Source organism: Mauremys mutica, chromosome 25 (assembly GCF_020497125.1).
Source record: "Mauremys mutica isolate MM-2020 ecotype Southern chromosome 25, ASM2049712v1, whole genome shotgun sequence".
Classification (NCBI taxonomy): domain Eukaryota; kingdom Metazoa; phylum Chordata; order Testudines; family Geoemydidae; genus Mauremys; species Mauremys mutica.
In genome coordinates, this window is record NC_059096.1 from 16756058 (window position 1) to 16779153 (window position 23096).

General features: G+C 52.7%; 1 non-coding gene across 1 annotated transcript; it reads left to right on the plus strand.

The window, feature by feature from the left end:
- The first annotated feature begins 22284 nt into the window (after window positions 1-22284).
- TRNAA-UGC lies at window positions 22285-22356 on the plus strand. Its single transcript has one exon. It is a non-coding gene; the product is annotated as a tRNA-Ala (tRNA).
- The last annotated feature ends 740 nt before the right edge of the window (window positions 22357-23096 follow it).

Below are 23096 nucleotides of genomic sequence, written 5' to 3' on the forward strand. Positions count from 1 at the left end.
GTATTTAAAGGGCCTGGGGTTCCCCTGCTTCTACCACCCCGGCCCTTTAAATAGCCAAGGGAGCCCTGGGGAAGTGGTGCAGCTTCGGCGGCTATTTAAAGGGCTGGGGCGGTAGAAGCAGGGGAGCCCTGGGCCCTTTAAATAGCCCCCGAGCCCGGGGTGCTGCTGCTACCCTGGTGGGGGAGGGAGGAAGAGGGGGCAACCACCGTACAGGGTGGCTGCACCCCCTGCCCGCAGCCAGCCCCTGCCTGCACCAGCCCTGCCTGCACCAGCCCTGCCTGCACCAGCCCGTCTCCAGCCAGCCCCGCACTCCCTGCCCTGCCTCCAGCCCCGGTCTCCAGCCAGCCCCGCACTCCCTGCCCGCAGCCAGCCTGTCTCCTGCCCGCCCCTGCCGCACACCCTGTCCTGCCCGCACCAGCCCTGCACCCGTTGCCCTGCCTGCAGCCAGACCCTACCTCCAGTCAGCCCCTGCCCTGCCTCCAGCCAGCCCCATGTCCACTGATGCCCTGCAGTTCCCAGGGCAGTAACCCTGCACATCTGCTTCAGTGAGGGGAGCAGGGAGCAGCTGGGACCCACACATGTGGGTGACCAGACAGCAAGTGTGAAAAGTCAGGACAGGGCGTGGGGGGTAATAGGAGCCTATATAAGAAAAAGCCCCAAATATTGGGACTGTCCCTATAAAATGGGGACATCTGGTCACCCTAGATGGAACATTTTTACAGTTCTTGGTAATAGCAACACATTAGTTACAAAAATTACCATTAGCAATAACAACAAATTCATTGCAAGGGTCCACCTACAATCATTTTTGTCATCATGCCACACCTTTGGTTCAATACCATTGGGGTTTGCACCTTTTAGGGTTAACCTGTGCATAGGCGGCAGGTTATATACACCTGCGGTGCCCGGGTACCAGGAATATTCAGGGGCCGGGTGCCCTGCTCCAGCAATATTTGGAGCTGGATCTCTCCCCCGGCCCTGCCTGGATCGGGCCCTGGCCCTTACGCTGAGCCTCTCCAACGCCCCAAACCCTCAGCCCCAGCCAGAGCCCTCATCCCCCCGCACCCTAATCCTCAGCCCGAGCTGGAGCCCTCATCCCCCTGCACCCTAATCCTCAGCCCCAGCCATGAGCCCCCCCCACAGCATGAACCCCTCAGCCTCAGCCCCAACCCTCATCCCTCTGCACCCTAATCCTCTGCCCCAGTCCTGAGCCTCCCCCCGCAGCATGAACCCCTCAGCCCCAGCCAGAACCCTCATCCCCTTGCACCCTAATCCTCAGCCCGAGCCGTGAGCCCCCCCGCAGCATGAACCCCTCAGCCCCAACCCTCATCCCTCTGCACCCTAATCCTCTGCCCCAGTCCTGAGCCTCCCCCCGCAGCATGAACCCCTCATCCCCAGCCAGAACCCCCATCCCGTTGCACCCTAATCCTCTGCCCCAGCCCTGAGCCCCCCCACATCATGAACCCCTCATCCTCAGCCCCACAGCCCTCACCCCAACCCTCTGCCCCCACCCCTCCTGCATCATGAACACCTCAGCACCAGGCAGAGCCCTCATCCCCCCCACACCCTAATCCTCTGCCCCAGCCCTGAGCCCCCTCCTGCATCATGAATCCCTCATCCTCAGCCCCACAACCCTCACCCCTGTACTCCCTCCTATCCCCAAACTCCTTCCCCAAATGGTGCACCCCCTCCCCCTTCGCACACACCCCTTCCCAACCCCAAACTCCATCCCAAAGCCTGCACCCTTCACTCCCTCCTGCACACCCACCCCCTGCCCCAGCCCAGAGCTTGCACCCAGCACCCAAACTCCATCCCAAAGCCTGCACCCTAATCCCCAGCCCAGGATCTGCACCCCAGACCTCCCCCGCCGAGCCCCCTCCCAGAGCCTTAGACAGGTGGGGGCAGAGTTGGGGGGCGGGTTCTGAGCACCACCAAAATTTCTACAGACTTGCCACCCATGAACCTGTGGCTTCCCTTTGCAAACTTCCTCCTTGTTCTGAAGGATCAAACCCTGATTTCTCTTGCTTAACAGAATTTACTGGCTGATGGGGTGGGCTGTCTTTGCTAACAGCCATTAGCAAGTCTTCTCCCTGCCAGCCAAGTAATTTGCATCAACACAGAAGCACAGACTGCTGACTTAAAGAATCAGAATGGCGACATTCCTGTTCCAGCACCATTGTCTTCCCAACCAGCTGGCCAAACACAGCCACTTGGTTATAGAGCTGCTCAACTTTCTTAACAGCTCTTACTCCATCTGAGACCTTTTCAAAGCTATCCACACGGGCTCTTTCAAAAGGAAAGTCCGTGGATTTTTACATATCTTCCTAACCAGTCTTTAAAGGGTTAAGTCAGTCTGTGAGTTAATTAACTCTTTCTGGCCCTGTCGCCTTCCAATGAGAGATTATATTACACCCATAACGTCACAGGCCATATATGGTCAAAACAGCCGTGGCCAGGCTGGGACCGGGCTGGGCCTGGGGTACTCAGCTGGGGCCAGGCAGGGGCGGACGAAGCCAGGCCGGAGGGAGCCGCTCAGTCGGGAACGGACTGGAGGGAGCTGCTGGGCTGGGCTGGGCTGGGCTGGGCCTTGCCATGCCTCCCTGGAGCCCTCCTCACACTCCTTTCCCCTGGTCCAGCCTTTGTTCCAGCTCAGGTGGTAGCTAGTGGATTTCTCATGATGGCCACCCCATTTGTTCTCTTCCGCCCAGATACAGATACAAAAGTGATACATTTATACAAATAGGATGACCACACTCAGTAGATTATAAGCCTTGTAATGATACCTTACAAGAGACCTTTTGCATGAAGCATATTGAAGTTACATTATATTCACACTCATTAGCATATTTTTATAAACTCATATAGAATGGAACATGACCACAGCAAAGACGACGACAGCGGCGACACCTCTGAAGAAATGCCCTAGAGTCCTTGGGCCGTCACGCTTCAGGAATGTGCGTGAGGTGCTAGGAGACCTGGAGATGGGGGGGTGTCCTGCTGGCCGTAGGTCAGTGTTGTGAACCCCCAGTTGCTAGGCTGAATTTATCCATTCCCTGGCAATAAAACATTGTCTTGTTTTCACAGCCACTTTCGATCTCCTGGCTTCTACCCCCTACCCTACTGGCAGGGCATTGTGCAGCACCCTTTCCAGCCCACCTGGGTGGAGGAGATTGAGGAAGAGAGCATCTGCCATCCAGCTCCATCTCATCTAGAGCAAGTGAGTGGAGGTCTCCAGAGCCATCGCCAGTGCGGTGGGAATGGCCCAGCAATAGGGCTCCCAGCCTTTCCCTTGCAGGAGATTGTTCCCAACATTGAGAGTCTTTGGGGAGGGCAGAACCTGCCAGGTGCTGAACACCCACAATGGCAAGCAGTGAAATCAGTGGGAACTGAGGGTGACTCCTCCCACCTGGGATTGGCACCGTGTGAACGAACTTTCATTTAGGACTATCCGGGTTCTGCTCTTTCTCTGGCCTGGGAGGGAGCGGGGTCTACTGGGGGGGAGGGAGCGGCTTGTCCAAACTAACGGAGAGCCCCATTGGTCTGAAAGAATGAGACTCTTCCAGTTTCACAGGGCCCTATTGGGTGAGGGGGAACATTGGGAGCAGCCTGTGCTGTGAGCTGCTGCCAGTGCGTGTGGACGGCAGCCCCCCTGCCCTGGGGTGGGGTGTGTGGTGAGGAGCAATTGCCTCAGCAGAGGGGACGTAGGCAGGGGAGCAGGCAGGCCTGTTAATGAGAGCTGCCTTGAGCCCAGACTCATGGCTGCTCCCCACTCAGTTCCAGGATGGAGCGGTGGAAGCGGATGCTGAGGAGGAAGGCTGGGCAGGTGGCTCTGGAGCCAGTAGGGAGCAGCGTCCATCTTGCCCAGGAGGAGAGTGGCCCCTCTGTCCCCACGGGCGGGGAAGAGGCCAGTGGGCAGGCAAAGTGGAGAAGCTCCCTGACCTTCCGGAGGAAGAGGAAAACAACAGCTCCCTTAGCAGGCCCTGAGGCACCTTCTGGTCCCAAATGGAGGTGGCCCTGGGTGATGCTATGTAGGAGGGAGGGCAGGAGCCGGGCAAGGTGGCTCTGCGGCTTCCTTTCCAGGAAGCAGAGGAGCCAGGAGCCCAGCCCCAGGGCCCAGCAGGAGCTATCCACCAGCCTGGCCACCGAGGAGCCCCCAGCCAGCCGAGCAGGAGCTGGGCGGCTCCGGCACGGGGACCAGCAGCTCTGCCTACTCCTGAGGGGCCAGCACCTCCTCTGTGGGGTCTGACAGCCCTGAGGCTGAAGGCTCCCTCTGTGCAGGTGAGGGGAGACCCAGGGGACAGGGGGAAGGATGGGGCAGTAGGGGACTAGTAACACCCTGTGCCCATTGGGTCACCAAGATGCCAGGACTGAGCCATGGGAGCCCCACTAACACCAGTGGGGGTGGCACAGCCGCACCCTGTGGCAGGGGATGCTGGGCAGAGTCCGGGGAGCTCCAGCCTCCCCTGATGATGTTGAGGGGGGGCTGACGGCCACGGGGACCTGAGGCTGATGGGCCTGAGGGTGTCTCTGGGAGGGGCAGGGTGGGGCCCTCTATGCCATGGGGTTTCTTGTTGAGGATGGGGGACATTGAGCCATTTCTCTACACTGCATCCCCTCAGTGGCAGCAGGGATTGTCCTTTCTCCTGCTCTCCCTGGTGCAGAGACCCCCAGTGCCCAGCAGCAGTGGGCTGAGGAGGAGGAAGAAGAGAAGGAGGAGGAGGAGGTGTCCCCTGAACAAGACACCATCAGGGTCATTCAGGAGCACCTCCAGGGCAGAGCTGAGATACAAAAATCTTACAGCTGCGCTGCCCCTGAGTCTGCCCTGCCCCTTCTTCCATCCCCACCCACACAGGGGGGTCTTGTCCCAGAGAATCCATCAACCCCCAATGGGGGGAACTTCTCCCTTGTTACCTGGCACCCCAAAGTGGGGGCATTTGTCTCACGCAGGCCAAGGTGTCCGCTCCCCACAGACACTGTCCCAGTTACAACCCCAGTCTGTGCAGGGCGACACTGGTTTCGGGAAGCGGGGCGGCTTTCCCTGTCCAACTCCATGGGGTTCCTGAGCCATGGAGCTGGTGTAGGTGGGTTGGGGAGGTCCCTACCTAACTGTCTCTCTCTCTCCCCACACCCCACTCCTAGTTGATGGCCAAACAGCTCCGCTTCCTCCATGCTGTCCCACGTCTGTGCTTCTTGGCACAGCAGCAGGGGCTGAACACTCTGGAGCTCCACTTCTCCAAAGCGGCCCTCGTGGAGAGCATTGCGGTGAGTGGGACCCCGTGTCTGGCCCCTGGGGCGAGAGACCCAGAAACGAGAGAAAGAGTTGGTGGGGCCAGAGGGGGAAGCAGAGGACAGTGGTTCCTGTGGCAGAGGGCTGGGGAGCAGGGAAGGGAGAGCTTCTGACACCAATCGGGAGCTGGCAGTGGGGGAACTGTAAGGCCGGAGGGGAGGGGAGGGGGAAGGAAGTTTGATGGATGGGAGGAATGGGGGGGCCAGCTGGTTGGGGGTGGGAGTGACACTGGCTGTTTCTGCAGAGCACTTTGGCCTCCTCCCTGGAAAGTGCCTGTGGGTCTGCGGGGCCTGAGTCTCACATGCAATTTTATCTTCTTGGGGTCTCTCAGGAGCTGATTGAAAATCTGCCTATGGTGCCAGAGCCAACCTCCATCATCTCCAGCTCCATGGCTGCAGTTTGCAGCCTCAGGTACCAGGACCGTCCCATCCAGCTGCCTTAACCCTGGTGCTGATCGGGTCTGGAGCCGGGAGTCCCAGATCTTCTCCGGCCTAGATTACCCCCAGCTGTGGCTGTTCCCATCCCCCAGCAGAGGAGGCGGGAACGTCTCCACTTTCCTGGCTGGGGGGTGATTTCACTCCAGGAACGTTACAGCGGCCGTAGGGAGGGGATCACTGCGGGGGAGGGGGTCATGGCCATGGCAGTGCCAGCGCCACTCCGGTGCCGCCAAGGATAACACGGGCTCCTCTCTCCCCGCAGCAAACTGAAGCCGCTGCTTGCCCTGGAGCTGGAATCACGCCTCCTGCGGGCTCTTCTTTACACCATCTTCACGATGGGCACTGGGCAGGATACCGCCCACTTCCAGGTAGGTCACGATCCTACTTCCCTGTCCCAGGAGCAGGAGCCGCCTCTGGTCCCTGCTCCCTTGGTTTGATGGAGCTGCTGAGAATAGGGGAGGGGTGGGCAGAGCTGGGAACAGGCCTGAGACAAACTGGCAGGGAGGGCCCCTTCCCTCCAAGGGGGATTGTATTACCCCTCTGTGGATGATCCCAGCCTTCCCTCTCCTCATTCTGTGTTCTGCTGCCTGGACTCTCCCGGGGATCCTTCTTCCCACCCATTGCAGTTTGGCTGGTCCCTAGTCTGTTGGGTACCAGGCCCTGCACAGAGAACTGCTAAGGCCAAGGATTGAGGAGCCAGCAGGCATCCGACTATGAACTCTTGCCAAGTGTCCTTGGAATGATGTGAATGGGAGAGGCCAGGATGTGCCTTTTGGGTCTGGCCAGGGCTCTCAGAGAACCCCCCTGGTCCCATGACTGGTGTAGCCCCATGTCCCATGACTGACGGGTGTTCCCGCTTCTTGCAGGCTCTGCACAACACCTTTTTACAGAGCCTGGACGCCATGGTCGGGTGCCTGCTCACCGATACCCCCACCCCAGATAAGCTGCAGCACCTCTTGGAGGTGAGTAGAATGGGCCGGTCTGGGGCAGAATTTCCCCTTAGCCCTGTCAGAGGGCTGCAAAGGAGAGACTAGAAGAGTCCCGTTTCCGTTGTGTCCTCCCAGCTTGGACCCAAGCGGCCCCATGTTCCCAGAGCTGCCAGTGCAGTGCAATGTTGGGACCCTTACGCCTCCTGGGGCGGGGGCGCAGGGGAGCAGGGGGAAGGAGCTGGGACTCTCAGCCAGAGCTCTGCACGGTTGCATTAAGCACTAACAGTGAGCACCAGGCCTGGCTGGGGCCTGAGAGACTGAAACCAACACCTGTGAGATGCAGGACATGGGACCCTGAGAAAAGTCACTGGCTCCTCTCTAGGGAGACCCTGAGATACAGGAGGAGCCTCAGGGAATCAGCTCTTCTGTCCTAGGGACGCTGCAGTTCCTGTCCTCACGGCCACTCCATCCATCCTACCAAGGCTTCTGCAGCTGGGGTCTGGGGTCCAGGACATGTGCCTTGATCCTGACGTGCTGTTCATGGATCAGAGCACATGATCTGAGGGTTCAGAGCAAATAGACCAGCCCCAAGACCGACCATTGTCCCAGCCTGGCGAGACAATGACAGCTTGTGCCCAGTGGAGGACAGGACCAAACCGCTCGGCTTCCGCCATGCTGTCCCACGTCTGTGCTTCTTGGCACAGCAGCAGGGGCTGGACACTCTGGAGCCCCACTTCTCCAAAGTGGCCATGCCATCAGGGGCTCATTCACCTGCACATCTACCAAAGTGATCTATGCCATCATGGGCCAGCAATGCCCCTCTGCATAGGTACATTGGCCAAACCGGACAGTCTCTACGCAAAAGAATAAATGGACACAAATCTGACATCAGGAATCATAACATTCAAAACCCAGTAGGAGAACACTTCAGCCTCTCTAACCACTCAGTGACAGACTTGAAGGTGGCAATTTTGCAACAAAAAAACTTCAAAAACAGACTCCAAAGAGAGACTGCTGAACTTGAATTAATATGCAAATTAGATAAAATTAACTTAGTTTTAAACAGAGACTGGGAATGGTTGGGTCATTGCACTAATTGAATCTATTTCTCCATGTTAAGTATCCTCACACCTTCTGTGGGTCATCTCGGTTATCACTTCAAAGGTTTTTTTCTCCTGCTGATGATTGCTCATCTCAGTTGATTGGCCTCTTAGAGTTGGTATGGCTACTTCCACCTTTTCATGGTCTCTGTATGTATAAATATCTTCTTTCTGTGTTCCATTCTATGCATCCGCTGAAGTGAGCTGTTAGCCAGTGAGTGGTCCATCGAACGGACACTTAATTCACAATGGACCATGGGAGGCACCCATCTACACTGAACGGACCTTTCTGTGAATGTTCTATCTGACGTATCCTGCAAAGTATCCATCCTGCAATGACTGAGCAAAATGGGGCATGGACAGGGACTTGCCCATGTGACTCCAAGCTCCCATCTTTCACCTGTGATTTTCCACTAGCTGTGCTGAGGACTTTGAAACAATGGGTTTCCCTTCATATGGCAGAAGTTAAAAGAGGCCCTGGAAACATCTCCACTGTGCCTCTAGCCTGCTCCAGCCTCTTTCCTGCTCAAACATCTGGACTATGGACTTATACTAATGGGAGCATCTAACCAAGGGAGAGGAACTTCCAGTGACTTGGAAGCACCCAAAGACTTATCAAGCCAGCAGTTTATTCTATCACTGCTATAAGCCTGAACCAAGAACTTTGCAATTATTGTATTTGATTCCTTTAACCAATTTTAATTCTCACCTTTCTTTCTTTCTTTCTTTTTATAAATAAACCTTTAGCATTTAGATACTGAAGGATTGGCATCAATGTGATTTTGGGGAAATATCTAAGTTATATATAGACCTGGGTGGGCGGCTGGTCCTGTGAGATCAGAATATAGCCTCTTAGGGTACGTCTTCACTACCCGCCAGATCGGCGGGTAGCAATCGATTTCTCAGAGTTCGATATATCGCGTCTCATCTAGATGCGATATCGAACCCCGAATGCGCTCCCGTCGACTCCGGAACTCCACCAGAGCGAGTGGCGGTAGTGGAGTCAACGGGGGAGCCTGGCAGGGATGAGTAAAAAGTTTTGCAATTTGTACTTTTCCACAAGGAATAACACCAGCAGAAGATCCCCTGCATCAAACGATCTCTCACAAGGAGAGCGGAACCGCCTTTATCCCATCGAATTGGGACCAGGGCCAGATTGGTTAACCAAAAGGTCGGATCATCGCATGAATGGGAAAGTGCCAGGCTGCATCGCCATCTAGTGACCATAGGAGAGATTGCCCACTTCTGGACCTGTGTGCGCTGGTTGTTGGGTTCATATGGAGAACCGGAGAATTCTGGAATGTGTTTGCCCCAAAAGAAGCTATTGTGTCATACAGGAGGCCTGTGATATGCAGGGGGTCAGATTAGATGCTCTAATGATCTCTTCTGGCCATCAAGTTGACTAATTTCTGAAAAACTGAGTGGCGCATTGGGAGCAGCGTCTGATGTTTTACTGTCTAGCCAGCTTGCTTCCTAGAATGAACACTCCTTGAGTGGGGTGATCCACAGGAAGTAGCTCAAACCTCCAAAGTGCCTGGCCAGGGGCAGGACATTAGCACAGCAAGGGAGGGGTGTGGCAGTGACATCACAAAGGCCTTTTGCAGGACCTCAGGCTATTGGTCAAAGGTGGTGGGGAGGTGGTGACCTCACAGAGAGATGCTGACATCAGCCAGGCAGGACAGGGGCGAGGGGCCAGGGAAACCTCAGAGACTCCCGTGGCTTTGCTTCAGCAAGTCTCCTTCTCGAGATGTTTCTTTGAGGACTAAGAGAGTATTCGGGTTCATGTACGGGAGCACCAGGAGGAACCTCTTTCGAGTTTTCTCCTTCCTTTTAGTGATTTTACTAGAAAACAGATGTCCCTGTTTAGAAGGTAATAGCCTCCTTGAGGTTTGAAACCTGTTCAGTCTGATCCATCTGGTGACAGTTGAATTCTAGGCAAGGAAAACACGAGCTTAAGGAGGCAGAATTTTATTCCGCACCTGAGATTTTGTCTCTTAGAATCACTGGGGACATTAGGGTTTGTCCTTTTGGTTACATCTTTTCCTTCATCCATCCCTCCCTCTTTTCTCTTCGTCTCTTGCTTCGTTTTTCCTTTCTCCTGTTCCCCTCCCAACACCAGGAGAGTGGTGTGTGTGTGTGTGTGTGTGTTAGTTTGCAGGGACTGGTAGTGGGCAGTGTGCTCTGAGAATAGCCGAGCCCTTGATCACAGCAGAGCCCTGGTTATGGGGCCTATAAAGGCAGATGAGGAGTCAGCCAGCAGGACAGGAGTCCAGGAGTCACAAACATAGGTGGGCACAGGGGAGTTTGAGTGGGAGTTTGTCAGGGGAGTGTGGGGAACGGAGTATGTGGTGTTCTGGTTTTGTTTTGTGTGTGTGTTTTCCCTTTTTCTCCTTGACAGGCATTTAGGTGGGAGGCTGTGACAGCTACAGAGGCAGCAGTGGTAGAGACCCCAGGAAGGGAAGCGACAATGAAGCTGATTGGATGTGGAAGCTGTGGAATGTACCTTATCCTGGAACAGATACCTGAAAAGAGCTTCATTTGTATGAAGTGCCACCTGATAAGGCTGATGGAAGATCCAAGGTTTGGAGATGCAGGTGGAAACTCTGGTTGAGGTTTGAAGGGGATTTGAGCAGATGGCTGGGGGGAAGGAGAGAGGAGGCTGAAGGGAAAAGTGAAGACTCGCAGATACAAGCCGGACTGGAGAACTCTGAGGGGAGGCTGCTGGGTGAGGAAAGTGGCCCGTGGAAGCATGTGACTATGAGAACCAGGTGGAGGACAAGATCTGTGGATGAGGGGAAAGCAGGGGACATGTTATTCCTTGACTTTAGCAAAGCTGTTGATACAGTCTCCCACAGTATTCTTGCCAGCAAGTTAAAGAAGTATGGGCTGGATGAATGGACTATAAGGTGGCTAGAAAGCTGGCTAGATTGTCGGGCTCAACACGTGGTGATCAATGGCTCCATGTCTAGTTGGCAGCTGGTATCAAGCGGAGTGCCCCAAGGGTCGGTCCTGGGGCCGGTTTTGTTCAATCTCTTCATTAATGATCTGGAGGATGGCGTGGATTGCACCCTCAGCAAGTTTGAAGATGACACTGAACTAGGAGGAGTGGTATATACACTGGAGGGTAGGGGTAGGATACAGAATGACCTAGACAAATTGGAGGATTGGGCCAAAAGAAATCTGATGAGCTTCAACAAGGACAAGTGCAGAGTCCTGCACTTGGGACAGAATAATGCCATGCATTGATACATACTAGGGACCGAATGGCTAGACAGCAGTTCTGCAGAAAAGCACCTAGGGGTTACAGTGAACAAGAAGCTGGATATGAGTCAACAGTGTGAACCTTGTTGCCAAGGCTAATGTCATTTTGGGCTGTATAAGCAGGGGCATTGCCAGCAGATCGAGGGACGTGAAAAAATTGGAAAGAGTCCAGTGGAGGGCAACAAAAATGATTAGGGGGCTGGAGCACATGACTTATGAGGAGAGGCTGAGGGAACTGGGATTGTTTAGTCTGCAGAAGAGAAGAATGAGGGGGGATTTGATAGCTGCTTTCAACTACCTGAAAGGGGGTTCCAAAGAGGATGGATCTAGACTGTTCTCAGTGGTAGCAGATGACAGAACAAGGAGCAATGGTCTCAAGTTGCAGTGGGGGAGGTTTAGGTTGGATATTAGGAAAAACTATTTCACTAGGAGGATGGTGAAGCACTGGGGTTTGTCTACACTACAAGAGTAGTTCCATTCAACTTAAGTCGAATTTGTGGAATTGACCTTACAAAGTCGAATTTGTGTATCCACACTACGGACAGTAATTTGCCTTTGTGAGTCCACACTAACGGGGCAAGCGTCGACATTGGAAGCGGTGCACTGTGGGCAGCTATCCCACAGTTCCCGCAGTCCCCGCTGCCCATTGGAATTCTGGGTCGAGCCCCCAATGCCTGCTGGGGGGAAAAATGTGTCGAGGGTGGTCTTGGGTAACTGTCATCATTCAACTGTCACTCCTGCCCTTCCTCCCTGAAAGCGCCGGCGGGAAATCTGTTCGCGCACTTTTCTGGTCAGTGACAGCACGGACGCCACAGCACTGCGAGCATGGAGCTCGCTGCGATCATCGCTGCACTTATGGCCGTTGTCAACTCCTCGCACTGTATCGTCCACCTCTTCCACAGTCAGCTGCTGAGAAATCGGGTGAGGAGGCTCCGGCAGCGCGGTGAGGACAAGTCTCAGAGTGGCACAGACCTCTGAGAAAGCACGGGATCCCGCGCCGAGGACATCATGGTAGCAATGGGTCAAGTTCATGCTGTGGAACGGCGATTCTGGGCCCAGGAAACAAGCACGGACTGGTGGGACCGCATAGTGCTGCAGGTCTGGGATGAATCACAGTGGCTGCGAAACTTTTGCATGCGTAAGGGCACTTTCCTTGAACTGTGTGACTTGCTGTCCCCTGCCCTGAAGCGCAAGGACACCCGGATGCGACCAGCCCTCACTGTGCAGAAGCGAGTGGCCATAGTCCTCTGGAAACTTGCAACACCAGACAGCTACTGGTCAGTAGTGAACCACTTTGGTGTGGGCAAATCTACCGTGGGGGTTGCTGTGATGCAAGTAGCCCACGCAATCGCTGAGCTACTGCTCTGAAAGCTAGTGACCCTGGGAAACGTCCAGGTCGTCATAGATGGCTTTGCCGCGATGGGATTCCCAAGCTGCAGTGGGGCTATAGATGGAACTCACATCCCTATCCTGGGACCGGCCCACCAGGCCAGCCAGTATATTAACTGAAAGGGCTACTTTTCAATGGTGCTGCAAGCACTGGTGGACCATAGGGGACGTTTGACCAACATCAACGTCGGATGGCCGGGCAAGGTTCATGACGTGCGTGTTTTTAGGAACTCTGGTCTGTTTAGATGCCTGCAGGAAGGTACTTTCTTCCTGGACCACAAAATAACTGTTGGGGATGTGCAGATGCCTACAGTGATCCTCGGGGACCCAGCCTACTCGCTAATGCCCTGGCTCATGAAGCCCTATACAGGCACCATGGACAGTGACAAGGAACTCTTCAACTACCGGCTGAGCAAGTGCAGAATGGTGGTGGAGTGTGCTTTCGGAAGTCTCAAGGGGAGATGGAGGAGCTTACTGACTCGCTCGGATCTCAACGAAACCAATATCCCCATTGTTATTGCAGCTTGCTGTGTGCTCCACAATCTCTGTGAGAGCAAGGGGGAGGGATGGCGGGATGGGAGGGATGGGAGGTTAAGGCAAATCGCCTGGCTGCTGATTACGCTCAGCCAGACAGCCGTGCGATTAGAAGAGCCCAGCGGGAAGCGCTGTGCATCCAGGAGGCTTTGAAAGCTAGGTTCCTCGGTGAGCGGGGTAACCTCTGACTGTTACTTTTGTTTACAGAGAAACTGAACCTGCCCCTGTTTCTTTACCCAGTTACTGTTGACTCTCCTCTGCAGTTACATACCCCGTTCACCCCGTTTCCCCCCTTCCAACACACATGTAAAAATAAAATCCATGTTTCATTGTTACTTAACAACGTTTTCTTTATTAATGACTGCATTAAAGGGTTGAAACTGGGACGCAGACTGTGCTGGGTAAGGTGTGTAGTGATGTAAAGACCACTTCTAAACTCGAGGAATGACAGGCTCCTGCTCCTAGAGCGGTCCGCAGTGCCGGACTGGTTGTTTCAACAGAGCCTGCCATCCCTCCTCTTTGGGACTCTGTGTGCGGGGGCTATGTGACCTTGCGGCGGGGGAGGACGGTTACAGATTCCCCTGCTGCGTGGCTCTGTGGTCCAGGACAAGGACCGCTGCATAAGATCTGTAACCACCCTTCCTCGCTACCACATCACATACCCCCCACCCACACAGAACATGGAAACCACCTCCCATACCGACCAGGGTACCTACTGACTGCACTGTGTGTGTGACCTGCTGCTGATCCTGCCCCTGTGTCTGTACCCTGGTAAAGGTGACTGTCCTATGCAATTACCAACCCCCTTCCCCCCCACCCCCCTTCAATCACAGTCTTCTGTACAAAAACATGATGGAAACACTAATTAACAGCAAAGTATTTTTAATAATCAACCTAAACAGTTAGGGGATGAAACTGGGATTGGGGCTACTGTGAGTCAGGAAGGGAAGGACTTCTCAAAATTTAGGGAATGAGAGCTTTTGGGTAATTGAGCACTCTGCTGGAGTGGAGTGACAGTTTTCACGGCCCCTGGCCCCCCTCCTTCTTGTTATTTTGGGTGAGGGGGGTATGGGACTTTGTGGCGGGGGAGGGCGGTTGCAGATACACTGCAGGGGGGCTCTGTCCTCCTGCCTGCGGTCCTGCAGAACATCCACAAGGCACCGGAGCGTGTCCGTTTGCTCCCTCATTAGTCCAAGCAGCGTTTGAGTCGCCTGCTTGTCTTCCTCACGCCACCTCTCCTCCCGTTCGCTGTGTGAGCGCTGGTACTGAGAGAGGGTCTCCCTCCACTGGCTCTGCTGGGCTGCCTCGTCTCGGGAGCAGCCCATAAGTTCAGCGAACATCTCGTCCCGTGTCTTTTTCTTTCGCCGCCTAATCTGTGCCAGCCTCTGTGAGGGGGATGCTGGGGCAGGTCTGGAGACAGTCGAAGCTGTGTGATGGGAAAAAGGGAGTGAATTCCTTGCAAAGATACATTTTTGTGAACAATGAACACAGTCTAGTCTGTGTCTGTGAACAAGACCGTACACAGCACCTATCTCATGTGCACTCCTGCTGCAGGCAATCCGGAAAACATAAACTCGGCCCCTGTTCCACCCCCTCGCTGTCTCCCCCGACCCTTGGAATTCTGGGTTGAGATCCCAGTGCCTGATGGGGCAAAAATCATTGTCGCGGGTGGTTCTGGGTAAGTGTCGTCAGTCATTTCTTCCTCTGGGAAAGCAACAGCAGACAATCATTTTGTGCCCTTTTTCCCTGGATTACCCTGGCAGACGCCATAGCGTGGCAACCATGGAGCCTGTTTTGCCTTTTGTCACTGTCACCGTATGTGTACTAGATGCCGCGGACAGAGGCGACTCAGCAGCGCTACACAGTAGCATTCATTTGCTTTTGCATGAGAGCAGAGATGGTTATCAGCCGTTCTGTACCGTCTACCATGCCATTGTAAATTGGCAATGAGATGACGGTTACCAGTCCTACTGTACTATACCTTCTGCTGCTGTCATAGGTGCCCCTGGCCGAGATCAGCCGGGGGCGCAAAAGACAAAACTGGGAATGACTCCCCGAGTCAATCCCTCCTTTATGGTATCTAAAAATAGAATCAGTCCTGCCTAGAATATGGGGCAAGTGCACTAGAGATCCAGTGTATCAGAGAACTAGAGAGCACAGCCACTCTGTGTCAGATCCTGCAGGAATGATGCCATTCACAGGGGGTGCTCCTGCAACAACCCCACCTGTTGCTTCCCTCCTCCCCCAGCCTTCCTGGGCTACCATTGCAGTGTCCCCCCATTTGTGTGCTGAAGTAATAAAGAATGCAGGAATAAGAAACAGTGACTTGTTAGTGAAATGAAATGAGGAGAAGGCAGCCTCCAGCTGCTATGATAGTCCAGACAGGACATCAAGCAGGGTGGGGGAGAGGAGCCCAGCATCCTGCTGCTATGATAGTCCAGGCAGTACAGAATCTTTTCTTTACACATGAAGGGCGGGGGCTGATGGAGCTCAGCCCCCTGTTGCTATGATGAAGACGGTTACCAGCCGTTCTGTACCATCTACTGAGAAGCAGTAGTACTCATGGGCTGATGATGAGGACGGATAGCAGTCCTATTGCACTACACCATCTGCCGCAAGGCTGATGATGACGACAGATATCAGCCATATTGCACCATCAGCCACCAAGGAGGGGGGGCGAGGATGCTACAGTACAGTGCCGCAGCATCGCGTCTACCAGCAGCATTCAGTACACATAGGGTGACTGTAAACGGGCCGACTCACCCCTGCGGCGCCCCCTGCTGGTTCCCCTCGGATTTTCCCTCAGTCCAGCCCTACTATCCCCGCGTTGCCTCAGTAGTGGCCACTGACAGTCATGGCCTAGCCCCACACCCTGGGGCAGACTGCAGTATCAGCCCACTCATCACAGGCAATAGGGGTTTGGACCTGCTGCTTTGTCCTAACCCTGGGCTGCCCTCTGCAACTCCCAGTACCTTTGGCCCCTTTGCTAGGCCGCAGCCTGGGGCTTTCCAGGCTGGAGCTTCCCTAGCTCCTCAGCCTGTCCCCCAACCCTGCTTCACTCCGGTATCTAGTCTCAAGGCCTAAGCAGCCAGGCCCATCTCCCTCTAGCAACAGAGAGAGACTGTCTGTGCTCTGGCTTCCCTGCCTCTTATAAGCCCCAGGGCTTCAGTTTGGGGCGTGGCCCCCAGCTGCAACCACTTCCCCAATCAGCTCAGCTCTGTCAGGCCACAGTTTAAACCCCTTAAAACCCCAGAGCAGGGTCCACCCTGCTACAGTGACATTTAAAAGAGTCAAGAGACTATTTTTTCCCTTTTCCTTCTGGGGGTGGGGGTACATTGACGAACTATGCTCTGAACCACCGTGGACAATGTGTTTGACCCTACAGGTATTGGGAGCTCAGCCAAGAATTCAAATGCTTTTCAGAGACTGCAGGAACTGTGGGATAGCTTGCGTCCTCAGTCCCCCCTCCCTCCCTCCATGAGCGTCCATTTGATTCTTTGGCTTTCCGTTACGCTTGTCACGCAGCAGCGTGCTGAGTCTCTGCTATGGCGTCTGTCTGGAGATTTTTTAAAAATACTTTGGACCAGGCCTAACATTACACTAATTCATAGAATCATAGAATCATAGAACTTAAGATCAGAAGGGACCATTATGATCATCTAGTCTGACCTCCCGCAAGATGCAGGCCACAAAAGCTGACCCACCCACTCCTGAAATAATTCTCTCCCTTGACTCAGCTGTTGAAGTCCCAAAATCCTGATTTAAAGACTTCAAGTAGCAGATAATCCTCCAGCAAGTGACCCCTGCCCCATGCTGCGGAGGAAGGCGAAAAACCTCCAGGGCCACTGCCAATCTACCCTGGAGGAAAATTCCTTCCCGACCCCAAATATGGTGATCAGCTGAACCCCAAGCATGCGGGCAAGACTCTCCAGCCAGACACTCAGGAAAAAGACTTTCAATATCCCAACATTGACCCTCAGTACTAATTACCAGTGGTCACACGTTATTGACCTATTGACTAAATCACGTTCTCCTATCAAACCATTCCCTCCATAAACTTATCAAGCTTAATCTTAAAACCAGAGAGGTCCTTCGCCCCCACTGTTTCCCTCGGTAGGCTGTTCCAGAATTTCACTCCCCTGATGGTTAGAAACCTTCGTCTAATTTCAAGCCTAAACTTCCCGACTGCCAATTTATATCCATTTGTTCTCGTGTCCACATTAGTACTGAGCTGAAATAATTCCTCTCCCTCCCTGGTATTTATCCCGCTGATATATTTAAAGAGAGCAATCATATCTCCTCTCAACCTTCTTTTGGTTAAGGAAAACAAACCGAGCTCCTCAAGTCTCCTTTCATACGACAGGCTTTCCATTCCTCGGATCATTCTAGTGGCCCTTCTTTGTACCCGTTCCAGTTTGAATTCATCCTTCTTAAACATGGGAGACCAAAACTGCACACAATACTCCAAATGAGGTCTCACCAACACCTTATATAACGGGACTAGCACCTCCTTATCTCTACTAGAAATACCTCGCCTAATGCATCCCAAGACCACATTAGCTTTTTTAGCGGCCACATCACATTGCCAACTCATAGTCATCCTGCGATCAACCAGGACTCCGAGGTCCTTCTCCTCTTCCGTTACTTCCAACTGGTGCGTCCCCAGCTTATAACTAAAATTCCTGTTAGTCATCCCTAAATGCATAACTTTACACTTCTCACTATTGAATTTCATCCTATTACTAATACTCCAGTTTACAAGGTCATCCAAATCTCCCTGGAGGATATCCCGATCCTTCTCCGAATTGGCAATACCTCCCAACTTCGTGTCATCCGCAAACTTTATCAGCCCACTCCTACTTTTGGTTCCAAGGTCAGTGATAAATAGATTGAATAAGATCGGACCCAAAACCGAACCTTGAGGAACTCCACTGGTAACCTCCCTCCAACCCGACAGATCACCTTTCAATACGACCCGCTGCAGTCTCCCCTTTAACCAGTTCCTTATCCACCTCTGGATTTTCATTTCGATCCCCATCTTTTCCAATTTAACCAGTAATTCTTCATGCAGTACCATATCAAATGCCTTACTGAAATCAAGATATATTAGATCCACCGCATTTCCCTTGTCTAAAAAATCTGTTACTTTCTCAAAGAAGGAGATCAGGTTGGTTTGGCACGATCTACCTTTCGTAAAACCATGTTGTAATTTGTCCCAATTGCCATTGACCTCAAGGTCCGTAACTACTCTCTCCTTTAATATTTTTTCCATGACTTTACATACTGTAGATGTTAAACTAACAGGCCTGTAGTTACCCGGGTCACTTTTTTTCTCCCTTCTTGAAAATAGGAACTATATTAGCTAATCTCCAGTCAGATGGTACAACCCCCGAGTTTAGAGATTCATTAAAAATTATCGCTAACAGGCTTGCAATTTCACTCGCCAATTCCTTTAATATTCTAGGATGAAGATTATCCGGGCCGCCTGATTTACTACCGTTAAACTGTTCAAGTTTGGCTTCTACCTCGGATACTGTAATTTCCAACCTCGCACCTTCATTCCCATCAGTCACTCTGCCACTATTCCTAAACCCTTCATTAGCCTCATTAAAGACCAAGGCAAAATATTTGTTTAGATACTGTGCCATGCCTAGATTATCCTTAATCTCCACTCCGTTTACAGTTTTAAGCGGTCCCACTTCTTCTTTCTTGCTTTCTTCCTATTTATATGGCTAAAAAACCTTTTACTATTGGTTTTAATTCCCTTCGCAAGGTCCATCTCTACCCGGCTTTTGGCCTTTCTCACTGCATCCCTACACCCTCTGACCTCAATAAGGTAGGTTTCTTTGCTGATCCCTCCCATCTTCCACTCCTTGTACGCTTTCTGTTTTTTCTTAATCACCCCTCTGAGACGCTTGCTCATCCAGCTCGGTCTAAAACTGCTACCTAAGGGCCGTTTTCCCTTTCTCGGGATACAGGCCTCTGACAGCTCCTGCAACTTCAACCTGAAATAATCCCAGGCGTCTTCCGCCTTTAGATCCCTAAATATGTTAGTCCAATCCACTTCCCTAACTAGTCGCCTTAATTTAGTAAAGTTAGCCCTTTTGAAATCGTAAACCTTAGTCTCAGATGCAATTTTGTTTATCCTTCCATTTATTTTGAAACGAATTAGCTCATGATCACTCGAGCCAAGGTTGTCCCCTACAACCATTTCCTCAACAAGGTCCTCACTACTCACCAAAACCAAATCTAAAATGGCATCCCCCCTCGTCGGTTCAGCTACTACTTGATGAAGGAATTCATCAGCTATCACGTCTAGGAAAAGCTGAGCCCTATTATTATTACTAGCATTTGTTCCCCAATCTATATCTGGGAAGTTAAAGTCTCCCATGATCATACAGTTCCTATTAGTATTTACCTCCTTAAAAACATTAAAGAGCTCTCTATCCATATCCAGGCTAGATCCCGGCGGTCTATAGCACACCCCAATCACTATCCCAGGGGAGGCTCTAGTAGTTTTCTTCCCTAATGTGACCATTGCCCAAACAGACTCCGTATTATCCATTCCATTACTAGTTATTTCATTACAGTTCACCTCATTATTGACATACAATGCTACTCCCCCACCTTTACCTTTGTTTCGGTCTTTCCTAAACAGCACATACCCTTCCATACCTGTACTGCAGTCATGACTAGCGTTCCACCATGTTTCGGTTATTCCTATGATATCCGGTTTCAATTCTCAGACCAGGAGCTCCAATTCCTCCATTTTGTTACCTAGGCTTCTCGCATTGGTGAACAAACATCCTAATTTTTGCTGTTTGGCTTCTCTCACCTTTGTTACCCAGTTTGGTAGGGACACTACCACCAGTATGACCTATTGGTCTAGTATCCATCCCCCCCCCATCTTCCTGTTGTCCAAACCCCTCCCTCTGGCTATATCCGTTCTTATCCTGCTGTCCTCCCTCTCAATGTTTAAATTTGGCGTGGAGAGTGCCTGGACATCTCCCAACCGTCTCCCCTCGATTCCTAGTTTAAAGCTCTTTTGATCAGATGAGCCAGCCTCCCTCCTAGAAGTCTATTTCCCTCCCTACTCAGGTGGAGCCCATCCCATGAGAAGAGTTCTCTGTCTCCGAAAGCCTCCCAGTGCCCATACATCCCAAAGCCCTCCTTATAGCACCACTCCCTGAGCCAACTATTTATCATCACAATCCTGTCACCCCTTTGTCGCCCTTCCCTAGGGACAGGATAATCCCACTGAAGATCACCTGAGCCTCAATTTCCTTGAGTGTCTTACCCAGCCTGGCATAGTCTCCCTTGATCCTCTCTAGCGAGAATCTAGCCGTGTCATTCGTTCCTACATGAAGGATGATCAATGGGTTCTTACCTGCTCCTTTTAGGATCCTTTTCAACTGCAGGTCCACATCCCGTATTTTAGCGCCCGGTAGACAGCACACCCTTCTGTTCTCCGGATCAGCCCTGGTCATAGGCCTGTCCAACCTTCTCAGTATGGAATCCCCAATCACGTAGACCTGCCTTTGCCTGGTGACAGTGCGGTCTGCTAACCTATCCCCCGTTCCCCCTGATTGCAAGCTCCTTCCATTCCTATCCTCCCTTGTAGTCCCCCTTAAGCCATCCTGCATCCTCCCGGGGCCCAAAGTCGGTGCTGTCACCATCAACTCCTCCCCTCTTTCTATCGGACTAGCCACTATTCTCTTCTTCCTTGGTCTCCCACCATCAGCTACCACCTGCTGTACCCCTTCCTCATTCTCCAAACCTTCAAACGTGTTCCTTAGATCTATTTCTCCCTCACTGGCTCTCCTTTTCCTCGGCCTGCTTCTCACGGTCACATGCTTCCACTGCCCATGTTCCCCATCCAGCATTCCCCCCTCACAGGCCTTAGCCCCTGCTTCCCCCTGAGCATTCCCCTTCAGCCACAGCTTGCCTTTGCTCCATCAGCTGCTCAAACCCCCTTCTAATCTCTACCAGGGTTTCTACCTGCATCTCTAGACCTACGATCTTTTCTTCCAGCAGCTCTATTAGGTGGCACTTCATGCATACATACCTCTGTTCCGGTGCCCCCACTAGGACCATGTACATTCCGCAGATGCTGCATGCAATCATCCTCGTTGTATCCTCTGCTGCTTGGCTCATGGCTGCTGTTGTCTCTGCCTCTATCAGCCTTCTCACCTGGGGAACACAGCACCGCGCCCCCTGCCCCTTCCGACTCCCCCTGTAAACTAACTCCCACTCAAACTCCCCTGTTAGCAGCCCTGTTCGCCGGCTCCTGTGCCGCTGCCTGGCTAGGCGGCCGCTTTTATAGGCCCCCTCCTCAGCCTAGCTCCGCCCCCTACTCAGGGCTCGGCTGCCCGCTCAGCAGTCTGCCCCTACGGATAGATAAGTGGGGTTAAATCAGTTCTCAGCCTGAGTCCTTTGCTCTTAATCCTGAGGATATTGTCCCACCATGGGGCCATTTCCCGCATCTCTTTCCTAGGGAAGAACAATTTTCCTTGCCCAGACACAGGAACAGCAAGATCCTTCTCTGTCCCTTGTGCAAAGCAGGGGGCCAAATTCCATGGAAACAATGGACAAGCAGGGGGCCCTGGGCACATCCAGCCCTGGACATGAGATGTTCCCTCCCCTCTTTCTTTATGCCCCTGTTGTTATTTCATGGATTGTCTGGGATGGGGAAAAAGCTGAGTTCACTCCAGGAGGAGGGGGAAAGAACCCTGAAAGTCTCAGGACCCAACTCCTGCTACCAGGATCACTGAGGTGCTGGGAATCGGACTGTGTAAATTGTCAAGGTGGGGAATGAATAACAATTTACAACAAGATCCACCTCATTAATCACTGACACAGGCTAATCCTGCCGCAGATAGAAGGGAAACTGGGAGTGATTCTTTGCTGTGCAGCCATGGAAACAGTGACCCAATTGCACCGCAGTGAACGTGCTGGGGAAAGCTGGACTTTACAGGCAGGTGGAAAGAGCAGATCCTAGAAACACCTGGAGCTTCCCACACCACTGCTACCACCAGGGTCAGGTGTTGAGCGACTCACAGCGCCCCTCCCCTCCCATTACCTTCCAGCAGGGGGTGGCAGCACCCCCCACCCAAAGCAGGGGAGAGGGCTGAGTGTATCTCTGCACCCTGAGTCCAGGGCATCCACTCTCTCTGCCCCACACATCGAATCTGGCCCTGCTGAAAAGTGACCCCCAAGAACCAGCAGCCTCCAGGATAGCAGATTTGGCCTCAGGGCAGAGAATGTCCCTCTCATGCTGCTCTTAGGCCACTGGATACTCTGGAAACAGGAGGGCTCTGAGTGTAACCTATAACCTACATCATCCGTCTGGGGATGTAGCTCAGTGGTAGAGCACATGCTTTGCATGTATGCGGTCCTGGGTTCAATTCCCAGCATATCTAGGTTCCTTTCACCCTGCTGCTTTGCTCATGCCCAGAGGGGATGTAACCCTGCAGGAGTTTCAATCCTGCTCAGTGAGGGGCAAGTGCCAATTGCATGTAAGGTCTGGGTGGGCTTTCTGCTCCTAAGACTCCTCTGTACATTTAAGATTCCCACCAGTTGTGCTGCTTGGGACAAGAGTAGATGAAAAGGGAGAATCCTCCCCAACTGGAGGGAAAGGTCCCATATGCAAAGACTAGACTTATTTTTTGTCTGGGCCCAATCTTTTCACCTGGTACAGCCCTTGTTCCAGCTCACATGGTAGCTAGGGTGTGTCTCATGACTGCAGCCATGTTTGTTCAGTTCCACCCCCTTATACAGCTTTGGCACAAGGCAGGAATTTTTTGTCTCTCTCCTGAGGAAGAGCCCCAGGTTTAAGGTGGATTCCTGTACCAGGTGACATGGTCACATGTCCTGTGAGACCCCCCCCCCCCAAGCCTTCATTCTTCCTGGCCTGACTCACAGATGGTGCAGGACAGAGCCATCTCCAGTCAGTTGTCCTGGTTAATGGGAGCCATCAAAAGTCCAAACCACGATTAATGGCCCACACTTTGCATCATTACAACAGGACCTCAGAGTTATAGTTCATATTTCTAGTTTCAGATCCAAGAATGATCGGTTCATACAAATAGGATGAACACACACAGTAGATTATAAGCTTTGTAATGATACCTTGCAAGAGACCTTTTGCATGAAGCATAGT